Source organism: Anguilla rostrata, chromosome 2, assembly GCF_018555375.3.
Source record: "Anguilla rostrata isolate EN2019 chromosome 2, ASM1855537v3, whole genome shotgun sequence".
NCBI lineage: Eukaryota > Metazoa > Chordata > Actinopteri > Anguilliformes > Anguillidae > Anguilla > Anguilla rostrata.
In genome coordinates this window covers 55166566-55181498 of record NC_057934.1, presented here as the reverse complement: position 1 = coordinate 55181498, position 14933 = coordinate 55166566, and the positions used below count along the sequence as shown (strand labels likewise).

General features: G+C 39.1%; 1 protein-coding gene and 1 long non-coding RNA gene across 4 annotated transcripts in view; one reads left to right on the top strand and one right to left on the bottom strand.

Annotated features, from left to right (window-relative positions):
- The window catches only part of ca10a (carbonic anhydrase Xa), a 167986-nt gene that overhangs the window by 95617 nt on the left and 57436 nt on the right, over positions 1-14933 (top strand). The window lies entirely within an intron of this gene.
- The window catches only part of LOC135248500 (uncharacterized), a 47210-nt gene continuing 34506 nt past the window's right edge, over positions 2230-14933 (bottom strand). Inside the window, exon 3 of the long non-coding RNA XR_010328444.1 lies at positions 2230-3014. This is a non-coding gene — a long non-coding RNA (uncharacterized LOC135248500). The remainder of the gene's footprint in view (positions 3015-14933) is intronic.

The following is a 14933-nucleotide window of genomic DNA, read 5'->3' as shown; positions in this document are numbered from 1 at the left end:
AAAGGACACCGAGGCTCATCGGTGGTTCCTCAATGGCCGAGATCAATGTGCTGCCTGATTAAGTTGTGCGCTATAGATTTCTGCAGTCACCCTCATCAAAGAGCCCATTTCTCTTTCCCTAATGATGCTGAACCTAAAGTTCTTATCTCCAGTACCTTAATTTTCGCCTGGCCATTACAAGTAGACAGTGACTTAATGAACTGCAAATAGGAGGGGAGAGCAGCATAAATCATCTCTTGCTTGTTTCCTGTGGTATTAGTGTTGTGCCTCTTTCATCATTATTATGCCCCTGGGGATATTTCAAAGAGAAGCTGAATTGAAAATACACAGATACCTTCAATAGATAATGCTCCAGCGGTTACAGTGACAAAGGGCACCTTAGTAACTTTGAGATGCAGTTTCCAGCGTTGAATAACAGAGTTTAGGTCTGTATGATCACGGTCACGTGGCATCAGTATGTGTCAGCTGTGCATTTGAGACTTTGGCCTTGGTGCAGAAGTCTTCCATGGAATCATTCATAGAGCACCATGGCAACAGCTGTGCAGGAGTTCCAAAGTAGTTGAGTTTCCATGACCTGATATCCTTCCGCAAACCAATTTTGGTCTGATACTTTGCAGCCAGATATGTTACACTATGTGAATTCTCATTTCCTTCGTTTCATTTTTGGCAAGAAATTGTCACTGCGGAAGTGTAACTCACCGATAAAGATAACCCATCTGCTCAGTGATTAAACGTCAAATAAGAAATTATGTCCACTGAATGTTAAATATGGTCCTCAATGGTTTTCTTATGATTCTAATCTTCTGCCTTTCTTCTCAGAGTTTTGAAATCTATTTAACACTAAATCAAATGTAATTGTGGATTCTTGTCTCTTGCATTTCCCATTGCCCCCAGGTCTCTTTTCTATTGTCTGAGAATTGGTAGGAATTGGGAGGGTTGGGGCTGACTGAGGAGCAGCTTGCAGAGCTAGATGGGAATGACGGAATGACTGAAAATGTCATATATCCTTGCTCAGACCGTAAATGACCTCCGATGCCTGGCCCCTGCTGACAGTGAATTGTGTGAGATTGGCAGTACATGCCATGTGGAAATGGAACCTTTTTGGTCAGGGTAAAAGGTTTAATTCCACCTGAAATTACAATATAGAACATGTAAGGTGAGTGCTGGGGTAAGTGTGCCCCTGAGGTAAATGCAAACACTGCACATATCTCAGCTGTCAGTCAAACACTGTGAGGTCAGAGCTGTTTCAGTCTCCACCTGAGACCTGTATATTGTTTAAAATGCACTCTTTGGAAACTTTAAATGATATTCTGTACACATACAAATGAATATCAGCTTCTAATTTTGTAGAATATTAATGCAATTGATTAAATGGATGAAACACAGAAAGTACACACACATCCAAAAACACAGACAAGTGCCAAACAGAAAAATGTTATCAGTAAAAAGAAAGGGCCTGTACATGCACCCAAGTAACATGAATTTATTAGCAGTAGAAAGCAACCTTTTGAGCTTGATGGCTATTCATCGGACTTCTGGACTTAAGGACCTGCAGGTCTCAGCTGGCGATGAAAATGTTGCAGATTCATTTCTCACATGGCTGTCCCCTTATGCAAAGCACTTATCCAGGATTGTTTCAGTAAATATCCAGCAGTTTTAATTGGCTATATTTAAAATAAAGGCTATTTAGTCCCTGATTAAGGACATTCTTCAAAGCAAATGAATCAAAATATTTGTATATTTAATGTAATTGATGTGGCATTTTGTTCTTTACCTTGAGCAATGCATGTGAGTTTTAGCTTTTGACATTTTCATCATGAGTTAAACTTTCCGGTTCAAATATGATATACTAAAGTTTTTGTTATAAAAAGTGGTAATAGGGATGGACTGAATGCCCCCATGTGTTACCCCAGCATCAGTATCAGCACTCATGAGGCTCCTGCTTGAGGCTCCTTACATATTCTCGGTACTACTTCCAGAGGCATGAGCGCCGTGCTGTAACAGAAGAGCATGTGAGAATGAGCATGCGGTGAAGTCACGAGAAGGCCAATGCCCAGCCACCAGTTTGTTGTTGCTGTTGTCCTTGTTGTTGTTGTTGTTGTTGCTGTTGTTGTTGTTTAAGCTACAATGAGACCAGCCGTAAAATTATCCTTTGTGACACAGAGCTGGTTTGTAGAGTCAGTGTGAAAAAAGAAATAAACTGCTAAACCGCAAATTGGAAGTCTCCATTCCACATATTTTAATGCAAATGAAAGGAATGATTGTGGGCAATTAGCTATGCTATTTGCGCTTAGGTGCGAATGATGTCAAACCATACAAATTAGTATTTGAATTCTTCCTTTTTTTCAGATTTCACAGTACATAAACATTTCATAATGCATTCTATTTTTGTGTCAAAAGCATCTGTGCATGCAAGTAGAATACACTCATAAAAGTGCTTGTGTACAGTGTTTAAAATGTGTGTGTGTGTGCGCGCGCGTATTTCAGGGTAACAGTTATTGTCTCTTCTGTTCAGTATCAATTTACTAATTGTACACTTGTAATATCTTAAAAAAAACAAGTTTCTTTCAAAGTGAATATTTGAACTATTTTTTTCTTTGTATTTTTGATGTTTTTCAAAACATTTGTAAAGTACATTTGTGGCTTTCCCAGATATACATTTCATTTTTTTGTAAATGTTATATGACAGACTTACTTTCCATATTTAAATGAGTTTTGTTGAGCTTTTGAATTTTCAATTTTTTTCATTACAAAAAATATCTGTAAGGTTCACCAGAATACTGCTTGTTTTATTTACATAGATTAGCATAAGACATGCATTCATTTTACAGCAACTTGTCATGCATCATGAAGCTGAACTGATTTCAAACCAAACTTTTGTGAGACTTGGCCTGACTTTAACAGCAAGGGGCCGATGGGTGGATAGGCATTGCCAGAATGCTTGGCTTCTCTCTGTACAAATTTCCTTGACCTGGTGAGGCCCCCCCGTCCATCAAACAGCGGCATGGCTCCCTCTGAAGAGTGATAGTATTTCTAAGTGAGCATGTGACAAGACCTTCTTCTACTAGACATGAGACATTATTAGTGAACACGTTCAGCACAGCACTGTAAGCCCACTGTAAGCTTCTTCTCTTTTTCACCATGCTGTGGCATGTCTTGCTGATGCTAGAGGTTTGTCAGATCTACATTTCCTGTAAGATTTATAAATCAGGCAGGGCCTTAAAACTACCTCTGAGGATTAGCATTTCCTAAAGATATGAGGGGATGTGTTGTTGGATTCCATCGCTTCCATTTGAACATTTGCCATTCGATTGCAATGCTACTATGCAAGGGTGCCATGCCTGTTTACTAATGTATGAACAAGCCACAAGAAAAAGTGTAAACTTAATGAAATTGGGATGTCTCTTGAGAAAACAATTTAAGGATATTTTCACAAATACAGAATGTGCTCAGAACTGCAGTGTTTTAAAATCAATAGCAATAATAATGTTAACAGCAGCTGCTTTTGATTCTGAACAAGCTGGTTGTAATGTAATATTTTCACGGTGTATTGTTTTCGTTTGCTGAAACCTTGGCTGTTCTGTATCTATTGCTATTATTAATGCCAAAGGGATGCATTTAATGTGTCTTGTCATTTTAGTAATGTTAATTACTAGCACTCTGCCATCAATTAAGTCAGTCACCCCACCTTAGTGCAGAGCACTCCACTGGTCTTTGTGACCTTTGTGACTTGTGACCTTCAGGTTAAGATGATGTGAAATGCTTTAGTTAAAAGCGGCTATAATAATAATGTTAGTCAAAAGCAGCTTAGTTAAAAGCAGTTACTGTAAGTTATAATATCTTCTTTTCAGACTAGCACTCTACAGGAACACAGATGTAACAGCACTGTCCTTCAGTTTCTTTTTCCCGGTTGTTCCAGTCAGTTTGGAATGGAGATCCATTCAAAATCATCAGGCGTGAAATGGCGACTACATACTCGAACATGGGAGTATTTTTCTACTGGCCAATTCTCATATTTCTTGTTTCATATTGCTGCCAGCCATTCCTTACATTAGTTGATGTTCTTTGTGGCACATTGCACCACATCATTCTTTCTGCACTTCTCGATAGCACAAAGATTCTACTGTCTTACAGGCATTCCCCCAAGCTTAGTAGCACATAATTTCCTAAATAGCACTGTTGATATGGCTAAACTCATTTGAATATGTATGCCCACAACACCCTTCTCCGCCCCAGGGAACGCCCAACAATACAAGTTGTAGAGAAGTGCATTGTGGGTGTTGAAGTAACAGCAAAAGGCTGGAGAATATTGCTTGTAGAGATTTGAAATTGCTCCATATAGAAAACAGCTGATGATAAAAAAATATATATTACAAAAAAATAAACATATTCATGATGGGCTTATTGAATGATGGTGAAAATGTATTTTTTGGGTGCAGTTCCCCTTTGATAAGCACAATATACTGTATCTAACCTCGTACAGAATAGATCATGTGAGATTGATCTCAGCTGTGCTATGGCTGCTTGGCACTGCATCAATGTGTGTTTACAGCTTCACACCCACATTTACAGTTATTTTCCCTGCATGGAAACAACAGCTCATCAAATCAGCCTTGATCCTACAGCTGCAGACGTTGCATGTGTTCACCACATTGATCACCTACTCAGCAGGCTTATCGTCTTCAGCAAGGAGATTGTGTCACCCAGCCTGCTCATAGCGTCTAATTTGCCAGAGTAATCATATTGTTTCATCGCCTAAACAGCTGCGCGAGTATGTGCGTGCACAGCTATTCTGCTGTGCCGACTTTTAGCTCTCACACATTAATGTTGCTTAATGTGTGCTTTCACTGTGCAATCTGCTCTACCACATACTGCGAAGCTCAGGAAAGAGAGGAATGAGGACACATCATTTATAATGTATATCTCCAGCATTTTTTAACGAATCAGCTTATTTACTTATGTTGGTAACCTTAGTGGACATGGCAGTAGATATCGTGATATAAAGAATTTCAGAGTATTTACTTTGGCAAAGCACTTCAAATATGTAGAAATGCCTGTACAGTAAACAGTGGCTCGGAGTCAGTGCACAAAGCATAAACATGTAGGACAGTTCCAGGTGTTATGCTGGCAAGGATATTTTTGGGGAAGATCCTGGGAGAGCAGCAGATGCGCTTTCTCTGCACTGGCAGCTAAACCAGCCCCGACATTAACAGTGTGGCTCCTCCTTGACACCTGAGATATTACCATGGTGGAGTGCAGGCACATGTCTCTATGCTCACTGTCAGGCCGGGTCCAGTAGAGCATGGACTTCACCAGTCAGCACAGCTGTCTGCTCATTGGGTGTGTCACAGATGAGTATGCCATGCCCAAGGTTTTGGAGAATCCTCTCATTAGTCTGGCTGTACTCAAGCACCCCACCCTCTTAAAATGGGCTCTTTGTTGTTCTTACTTTACCAAACACATAATTGTTCACACCTCTGTTTAAGAAGAACCAGGTGTGCCACAATGCCTAGGAATATAAATGCTCTCTCTCTCTCTCTCCACACACACACACACATGTACACTCACACACAATATTTAATCTTGCTCTTAACAGATAGTCTTGTTCTCTGTTTGCTTTCACATAAGAGTTCTTAACCTTAAGTCCTATTCTCTATATTCCCAGTTTATTTTTTATTTTTTGGGGTTATTAGGTTATTGGTTATTAAATCCTTCCGTAGTTGGAGTCTGTTAGTACACTCAATCTCAGGTGAAACCATTAACTGACAGTTAAAGAATATATCAAAATCATATTCTGTGAAAAGAAAATGGTTTTCCTTGAACTCGATTAAATTTGACTAAGATAATGACAGCAGAGATAATTATTGGCAATAATTATATATATACCTTATCTTGGCATGCAGTTAATGTTGTGGATACCCCTGCCATGCTTTACAAATATGGCTTGCTTAGTTCCATCTATCTGCCGGATGCAGCAGTTTCATATTTTATGGAAATTGTCACAGTGTGTGATTGAAATGTTGGAGATGACAACACAGTTGTCTGAAGGTCAGCAGTTCATTCTTGTTTGTCAGCTTCATAGACCATAGATGACAAATTAAGCATTTTCAATCACTGTTTTCTGCCTGTAATTCTGTCATTGAGCCTTAAACCGAAGCATCTATGGTAGCTAGGGGTCTGAAACTGAGAAGCATAATGTAATATAGCTCCTGCATATATACAGTTGTCGTATGCATTATAAAATTTGATTTGCAATGCCACTGAACTAAGATGCTCCATTTACTGTGAAAGTACTTTTCACAATGCAATATAATTCCCACCAACAGAATGTATTCTACTGGGAGGTTGTTTGTGATTCGAGGCATTTGTTCAGGATTGGTATACTGCAATTAGAATTGAGTGTAATCTTAAAACCAAGATGTTGTTCAAGCAGTTCAGGCTGTCCATTGCTTATATGCATCAAGTCTAGCTGATCAAAAGGCAGCCTTACTAGGAAAGGAGGAGGGAAGGAAACTGCTAGTGAATGCAAGTCTTGACTGAAGGAGGTTTTTCAGAAAAGTTGATGCAGAGAAATCTGAGGAGAACAAGCCCTGGGGCTGTTGTCATTCCTTTTTTTTCTAATTTCCAAAGCCAGAGTATAGATCCAACTAAGGATTTTCTGTGAGAAATAGTGGGTGTTATACCCAACAAATTAATCAAGGTTCTTGCCTGAATGGTCAGTAAGTTGACTCACTTAGTTTCATGCACCCACGCACCCGTACTTCTCACCAAAGCATTGCAAATCATTTTCAGCTTTGATTGGTCTTAATATCTGTTTTTAATTCTCAGGCCTTTTGACCCCAGTGTGGTATCTCCTCTGGCCATATGGGGCCCCTACTGTCTACAGCTTAATATGCTAGCATCATTAAATCATGAAAAATGTCTGGCTCCCCCTGCCCCCTAACCCCCCGGTCTACACACAGCACTCCATATCAGCTCGTAATACCACGTAATGTGGGGCATCCGAGTCCTGCTAGCAAGCAGACTTAGAGACTAAAGAGAAGCAGATTTCTGTATACAGCTTGACCTTTTCCTGGCACTATCCTGCAGTGGAGAAGCTTAAGCCAGCATGAGTCGCAGCATGCAGATCCCTGGGGGGATAAAGTTGCGTATGTGGGGGGTTAAGGATGTGTGCAGGGGGTGGGGGTTCAGTGTCTTCTCTGAGAGTACTCTGAATAAATTAGGTCGCTAAGTCCGACCCACCCACTGAATCATAAACCCCCATGCTATTATTAAGATTCAGCAAGACCTCAAGGCTGTCTCACTTTCTACGATGCAATCATTTTCCCAATGAGGCAAGAGGCACGAGGATCAAGATTATGTCTGCAGAAACTTCACAGTTACAACTTTACAGTGTGTGGTACGCCTAAGCAAGGTTGCTGTCAGAAATACACTCCCCCCACCCCCCCAGCCTCCACCCCCCTTCTCCTCACACGATGTCATGGCAATGTGCATATTAGTCTTCATTTTTCGTACTTATTAAAAAACCTTGGAACTACACTATATTGTTTAAGCTCGGGTGAGCTATTTCCCCTCCACTTCACCGCAGATTATAAGATTGATACCTCATCTGGAGAAGATGAAGAAAACATATTATTTCCATTCTACCCTGAGCTGAGGCAAGAGCTATAAAGCATTACCCAACTTGTCAGACTGAAATAAAGACAAAATAAATCTTCTGCTGCCTTTCAATGTGTCAGAGGGTGCATTGCCAAGGGAAAGAGGCATTAAATGGCCACCAGCGATACAGTGAAATTCCTTGAAATTAATAATTACTGCACCCTCAGAATCGCTCAGAGTTCCTCAAGATTTCTGTACGTTCAGTCAGGAGCTTTGAAAAAGCCTTGGAAGACAGGCAGTACAGATGCCTATTTCACTTTGTGCAATTATCTTTTTATCCTCTTTGTGAGAGAAACTTTTGTTGCTTAGGGGCCCTAAAAAGCTAGAAACAGGAGTGAATGCCAAGTCTGTGTTTGGGTTTAATTTAAACACCAAGGTTATGCACATGAATTGAAATCCAAAATGGAAAGAAGTAAAATTTTGGGTAATCCTCTTTAAACAGCTTTGAACCTGTCCTGTTGTTTTAATTGCAGCTAGAATATTATAGCTCCCTACTTTGCACTTTGCATTATTTTAACTCTTAATAATGCCTGGTCATCCAGAATTACATTTGAGCACAGTTGCATTGTAAAGTCAATGAGAATATTTGAAAAACTGCATGGGCAGCCTGATTCTGCCTCTAATACATGTTGTTTTCTCTTCCAGTAAAGGCTATCCTGAAACAGGAGATTTGTGCCACTTTAGGCTTGTTACAGAGGTGACATTTGTTCCTGCCAGTTTCCCCACTAAGAAACACTTTCTCAACATTCCTGTCTTTTCAGCCTTCAGAGGGAGCCTATTTCTCACTCCTTCCCCTTCTCCGTCTCCATCAGCTATGAGGCTGTTACATCCTCCAGGATGTCCTCCAGCTGACAATGTACAGCACACCAGTCTGCAATCCTACGCACTCATTGGCTCTAGATAAAAGATGTCATCTATTCTGCTAAAGCCAGTATGGCTGGAAAGGCGCAGACTGCCTTCTGAATCCCCATGAGCAAGCGATGCTAATTTGCTGGATTTAATTTCGGTAAAGGAGAGGAGACAGCGTGGTGTGACCATTTTAAAGCCAGACAGAAAAATAGAGCTAAAATAGCCGCAGTAATTGCAGCCTGGTATAAAACTATGTTCTATTATGAGTAAAAGCATACGCACAGTACAGTCCATAAGTATTTGGACAGTGACACAATTTTTGTTGTTTTGGCTCTGTACTCCAGAACACTGGATTTGAAATGAAACAATGAATGTGATGTTAAGGTACAGGCTGTCAGCTTTAATTTGAGGGTATTTACATCTATATCAGGTGATTTGGCCCTTGTGTCAATGTCCAAATAGTCACAGACTGCATTGTATGCTTCTTCCCTGTCTTAAACTATGATTAAGCACAGCAATAAAATAATATAATTGTGGATTATAAGCAGATCCGTATCATACTGTCCCTCTTCAGACTATTCAAAAGATACAAAATACAGAAAATCAAAAGGCTGACTAGAACTAGCTGGATTTAACTTGCATATACTCCATAATACATTTTTGATATTAATTTTGTGAATGTATGTGGCATCTGTGAAATCTACAGTATAACTGAGAATAATAATGATTGCCAGCTGTTATTGTTCAGGTTATGATATTTTTCAATTGAACTTCAATATAATTTGGTTGTATCAGTATGTGTACATGTAGCTTATTGAAGGTGAAAATGAGTAGCACTAGCCACTGAGATCTGTCTGAGTCTTAGGGTATGATCTTTTTTGTTATTGTTGAGAAAAGTGCTGACCAAGGACATTTTTTTTTCTTATGTCTGAACCCATTGCCTTCTGCAAAACTAGCTTCCCGCAAATGTATTTCCAGAAAGAGTCCAGGAAAGTCCAAGGTGCCCATTTTTCATACTCTCAATTTGTAGTCACACTTTACCTTGATGTTGAAGGTTGGGTTGGCTCATGCAGAAAAGCAGTAAAAATCGTTTTTATATTTAACGAGGCAGACATTTCCCTCTTTTGCTGACATTTTACACCTTGCTATGTCTGATTTCACCAATCTGTTTGTATTATCGTGATCCCCTTATTTACAGAGATTTTGTGCCAGAACTCTGAAAATAAACAGCAGGAATAAAATGCAAAAGGCAGAAGGATAATGGAGATATATGAAGGCAAAAGTTTAAATCACCCAACCTAAAAAATAAATATGATTTCTGGGTTTCCTAGTTTTGACAAGATTTACTGTTGCAACCTGAGAAACCTTCTTACTATATATGTTTTGATTTTCTTCAAAATTAACAGTGGTCTCAGCTGAACTAGAGAGTCTGAGGAAAAACATTAGATGTTCTATGGCTCAATTTCCTTCTCAAAAACAGCCAGTTGCTGTATTTCTTTTTATGCCGAAGTAGCAAACTGTTGATATGTCTGGTATATCTTCATTCTAGATAGATACGTATTTCACTAAATGTGCTACATGTTCTGGACTACAGCCCCCATTACCTCTTTCCCCAAGGGTGAAAATTGTGAAGGAGAACTGAGCTTAACAGAACCTCCCGTGCATTGTCAAGAGGCACAAATCCGTTGGCTTTGGATTAACTATGCGTTTAGATTGATTTGAGCTTGAGAAACACCAGTCACAGTTCAGTAATCCCTCTCTGGATGGCTCAGGGGTCAGGTCTTCAGTCAGGGAGGCTATGCCTCATGTTGGATTATATGCAGGTTCATCCAAAATATTCAAACGCCAGCCCCCCCCCCACCCCAAAAAAGAAACTATTCAGAATTAACTGCTCTCTCACCTTCAAACAAGAACAAAATAATTAATCTGAATACAGCCACAGTGAAACAATTCCCCCCCTTAATCTACATTCACTATTCTGTCCTGTTTTCTGGACAAAGATTTTTTCACGTGGAAACAGTGTGTTTTTGTATAAAATGTATCCATACAGCACGCAAAAAGCGGAACCTTTGTCCCATGTCCTATATATGTTGAAGTGGTGTTGTATTACTGACACACATCTGTGCACACTGAGCTTTTAAATTGGATGGAGGGCAATGCAATGAACACTCAACTCCTCCCCAGTCCTGACTGATTTGAAATGTCCACAATAGATGAAGGAGGTGCTGTCTGTCATGACTGTCAAAAAATATATATAAATAAAATATAATATATAAAAGATGAAGGGCATACATTTGGGCTTTCTATTATTTGGTTGCATTTCTGACTGTATCATAACGTCTTCTTTTAAGGAAGCAGGAGTTCCCTGAGAAAAACTCAAGTCAGTTCTTTCTGTGATCTCCACATACTGACTCTCACGAAAAAAGAAATAGCAAGAGATGAAAAACACAATGTTGGTAAGAGAAACCTAACCAAGTGTGGCAAGTTAAATTAGGATATGAAGTTTACTTCAAAGAGTACGTGAACAAAGCCTGGGTCTTGCAGGGAGAGTGTCCTTCACCTCTCCAGCTCAGCACAGAGACTGCCAGAGGCCACTGCTAGAGCATGCTTTGATCTTCTCCCCCTCCAAACTTGGTCCTCACTGACAATAATCATAATGTTTGGTGGAAACATTTTCAAAATGACTTCAAGTGTTCAGATTTGCAAGAAATAAACAAGCAAATAACAATGGCAACGATATAAATAATATGTAAAGTTACTGTTTTGTATTTATGATTTGTAACTTTTTTCCTTGTCAAGGTCTCATGTAATGACATTTCTGAACAAGGTAACTGATGAACTTGGAAGATGAAGGTAACTGACTGAAGTAGAGTTCTGCATCCTGACCTGAACCCGACAGGGGGCTTAAGATTTGTTGTGATCAGGCCAGGTTTCATGCTTATCTGGGTCAGATTTACAAATAGTGGCATAGCAACACTTTTGTCAGCTGTTAACAACGATTGACAACAACTGACAAATGGTTTTTGTAGTGTACCATTATGCTCAACTAGCGAATTGAAACAGTATTTTGTATTGCCAGCACATGAGGCTGCTAATTAGGTTGTTGAACGCATGTGCTTACGTTCTTTTATAATATTTTTCCTTAGACATATTAACATAATGCAGGTTTGACTCATTATCATTTGCTTTGTCTTTGAATTCTTTATTATTTACCAAATGGTTAGTTTTAGTGGCCATGTGTGCGACAAGAATTAAATTAACTGAAAGGCGGCTTTATATTTTATACTTGTTTTGGTCATCATGAAAGAAAATAAATGTTTTTTGCACTGTTTTAAGGAAAAAGAGGCAGTCTGAATTACCAATTAAATTATTAACAATAAAACGTATGTGCCAATTATTACAGTCTACCAGGAATGATGTGCAAATGCTCATTTTCCTGTCAAGCTGTGAGGAAAGAAGGAATACAGTCTAGCCAGAAAAGTTATTGAATATCGTGGTCAGCTACGCTGTATCAGGTTCAAAAAGTCTTCAGTCGGCATCACAACAAATACCGTTGCTTGTGGTATATGGGAAACAGGAGCTTATCTTACTGGTCAACAAATTTAAATCAATATAAAATACAGATGCGTGGCAAAGACACACAAGGGCATTGGACTCAAGTCATGATTTTTATGACTTTTCCTCTTGCCATCTTGATCCAAAATTGTGGTCAACTGGGCCTACTCAGAATTTTTATACATGCCACGGAGCATGATAGAATATTAATTGTTTAATTGTAACATGCAGTACACCTGTACATTGGTCTCAGCAATGCCAGCTGATGGATAGAGCACTCGCACCTGGGTTGCGTTAACTAATCAGCCCAGGTGCTTAAAGGTGTGTTTCGCTCCACAGTTTGGGGCTGATACTGGCTGCATCTCCCTCCCAGGGGTGTCACACAGGCGTGTGACAATATATAAGAAGAAAGAGAGCACTGGTGAGCTCAGTAATGACAAAGGGCCTGGTTAAGGAAGACCTCTACAGTTTATAACTGAAGAATTCTTGCCATAATGAAGAAACATCAGCAGTAGAGATTCATTTGTATCAGAGTGATGGCAAGAGCAAAGTGTGGAGGCCAAAAGGAACCTCCCAAGATCTAAAGCAGCCCCCACCCCTCTGTGAACACTTTGGTGGGGATGTTACCATTGGGGCATGTATGGCTGCTACTGGTAGAGGTTGCCTTATGTAACTGCTGACAGAAGCAGCAGAATGTATTCTGAAGTCTACAGAAGCAGCTTATCTGCTCAAGTTTGAGCAAATGCCTCCAAACTCATTGCGTGGCACTTCATCCTATAGTAAGACAATGATCCCAAGCATACTGCTAAAGCAACAAAGGAGTTTTTCAAAGCCAGAAATGGGAAAGTTCTTGACTGGCCAAATCGTTCACCTGATCCGAATCCAATTGAACATGCTTTTCATATGCTGAAGAGAAAACTTAAGGCAACTTTCCAGCGAAACAAGCAGGAGCTGAAAATGGCTGCAGAACAGGCCTGGCAGAATACCTCCAGAGAAGATACTGAGCACCTGGTGATATCTATGGCTCACAGACTTCAAGCACTCATTGCATGCAAAAGATATGTGACAAAGCACTAAACATAACTACTCTCATTTACATAACATTATCATGCTCCAAATGTAATGGTGCACCGAAATGGAGGGGGGACTATATATAAAAACTGCTGTAATTTAATTAATAGTGAAAACAAAATATACAAAAATAACCTTTAATAAAAGCTGAGAATCTGCACTTTAACCACATTAATTACTCTATCTAATCTAAAATTGTGGAGTACATAGCAAAATCAAGAAAATAAATATCTCTTCGTCCCAAACATTATGGCACTCGCAGTATATTCCTAAAATGCTAAAATGTCAGTGAACAGAATTATAAGCATGTGAATTATAGGCCTCCAAGTATGCATTTATCTTCAGTTCTTATGTTGCATCATTTACTATTTTATCATAATTGCACGTTACATGTTGCAGCATTAACAGCAGTTCATAGCTTTGCAGATCTGGCAGCTTTTAAACACACTGTCCGAAGGATTAAAAAACAAGCATGATCATTTTCTAATTGCTTCTTAATGCAAATTTTATTGGACCTCATTGTATCTCGAAAAGTTGGTGACCAAGGCTTTGCAATATGCAAGACATTGAAGCGGGTATTAAAAAACAGATGCAAGTCACATGTATTGTATAGTTGACCTGCAATTTTATGTAAAAATATGGAAATGTTAATGTATTGCACAATGAACAAATGTCAGTTCATATTACCAGGTCAGGTTTATTTGAAATGCAGCCGAAGTAGGGAGAATTACTCAACAGCAATGTATGGTTTACATATATTATTCTTTCGAGGCCTAAGGGGCATTTGACCTTGATGCCAAACACAGACAGAGGAGATGATAGTCACAGCCATTATCTCTCACTCTTTACATGCAATATGATGATCTCTGGAGCTGAAGTATGAATAATATATTTGTTATGTTCTTGTGTCTGCAGAAAGTATGCAATTCATCTCATTCATAGCTTTCAAACTATCTTTGAAATGTGAGAGTATGTTGTGCAGTAGTCCATATAGCGCTGTGTCTATTTGCTATTTATCTGCTCATGTAAGTGGCTTCTCCACTGAAAGTGTAATGTAAACCTTGGATCACTCGATGCAAGCGCGATGGTATGATGAATTGCAGCAATACAAGCTGCAGAGTGCATCCACTTTTTTGTGCAAGTGTGCTCTCAGTAATCAAGGCAGCCATGAAAATATGTTTATTTTGAATCCTCTACCTGGCAGTCTTGTGTGATTTTAAATTCAAGTGACAGACTGGAGCTGTGAATTACTGATCTGATATGGAATGGTGGGTAGATTGGCTCTTTGCCATTTCATGATTTATTTTATTATATTTTATTTTATTCTATTTTATTTATTCAAATATAGATTCATAATAAAATGTATTTTAAATTCATGAATTGTATTTTTTTTTTCTGAAATTAGAAAATATGGATGCAAAGCTTTTGGAACCTCTGAATAATTGTGCTTTCTGCAGATTGTTAATGTGTATGACTGTAAAAAGCAAACAAATTTGGGCTTTTTCCATTGTGTTTTCCTCAATTTAATAGTTAAGAAATAAATCGGGCCTGGGAAAACTATGATTATGCATGTGACGGGAGGTTTTCTTTGAGCTGTTTGAGAATATCACATTTTCAGTTTCTACTCATTGCAGCATTACTCTGCTACATGCCTTATTGATCACAGTCACAGGCTCCTGCTGGACTTGGCCGAGATGTAGATGAATGCGAATCCAGTCTTTTCATCCCATTCAACATATACTATGCATTTCATAAATGAGTGATGGGCTTCTGGATGCATGAATGGACAGATGGACACG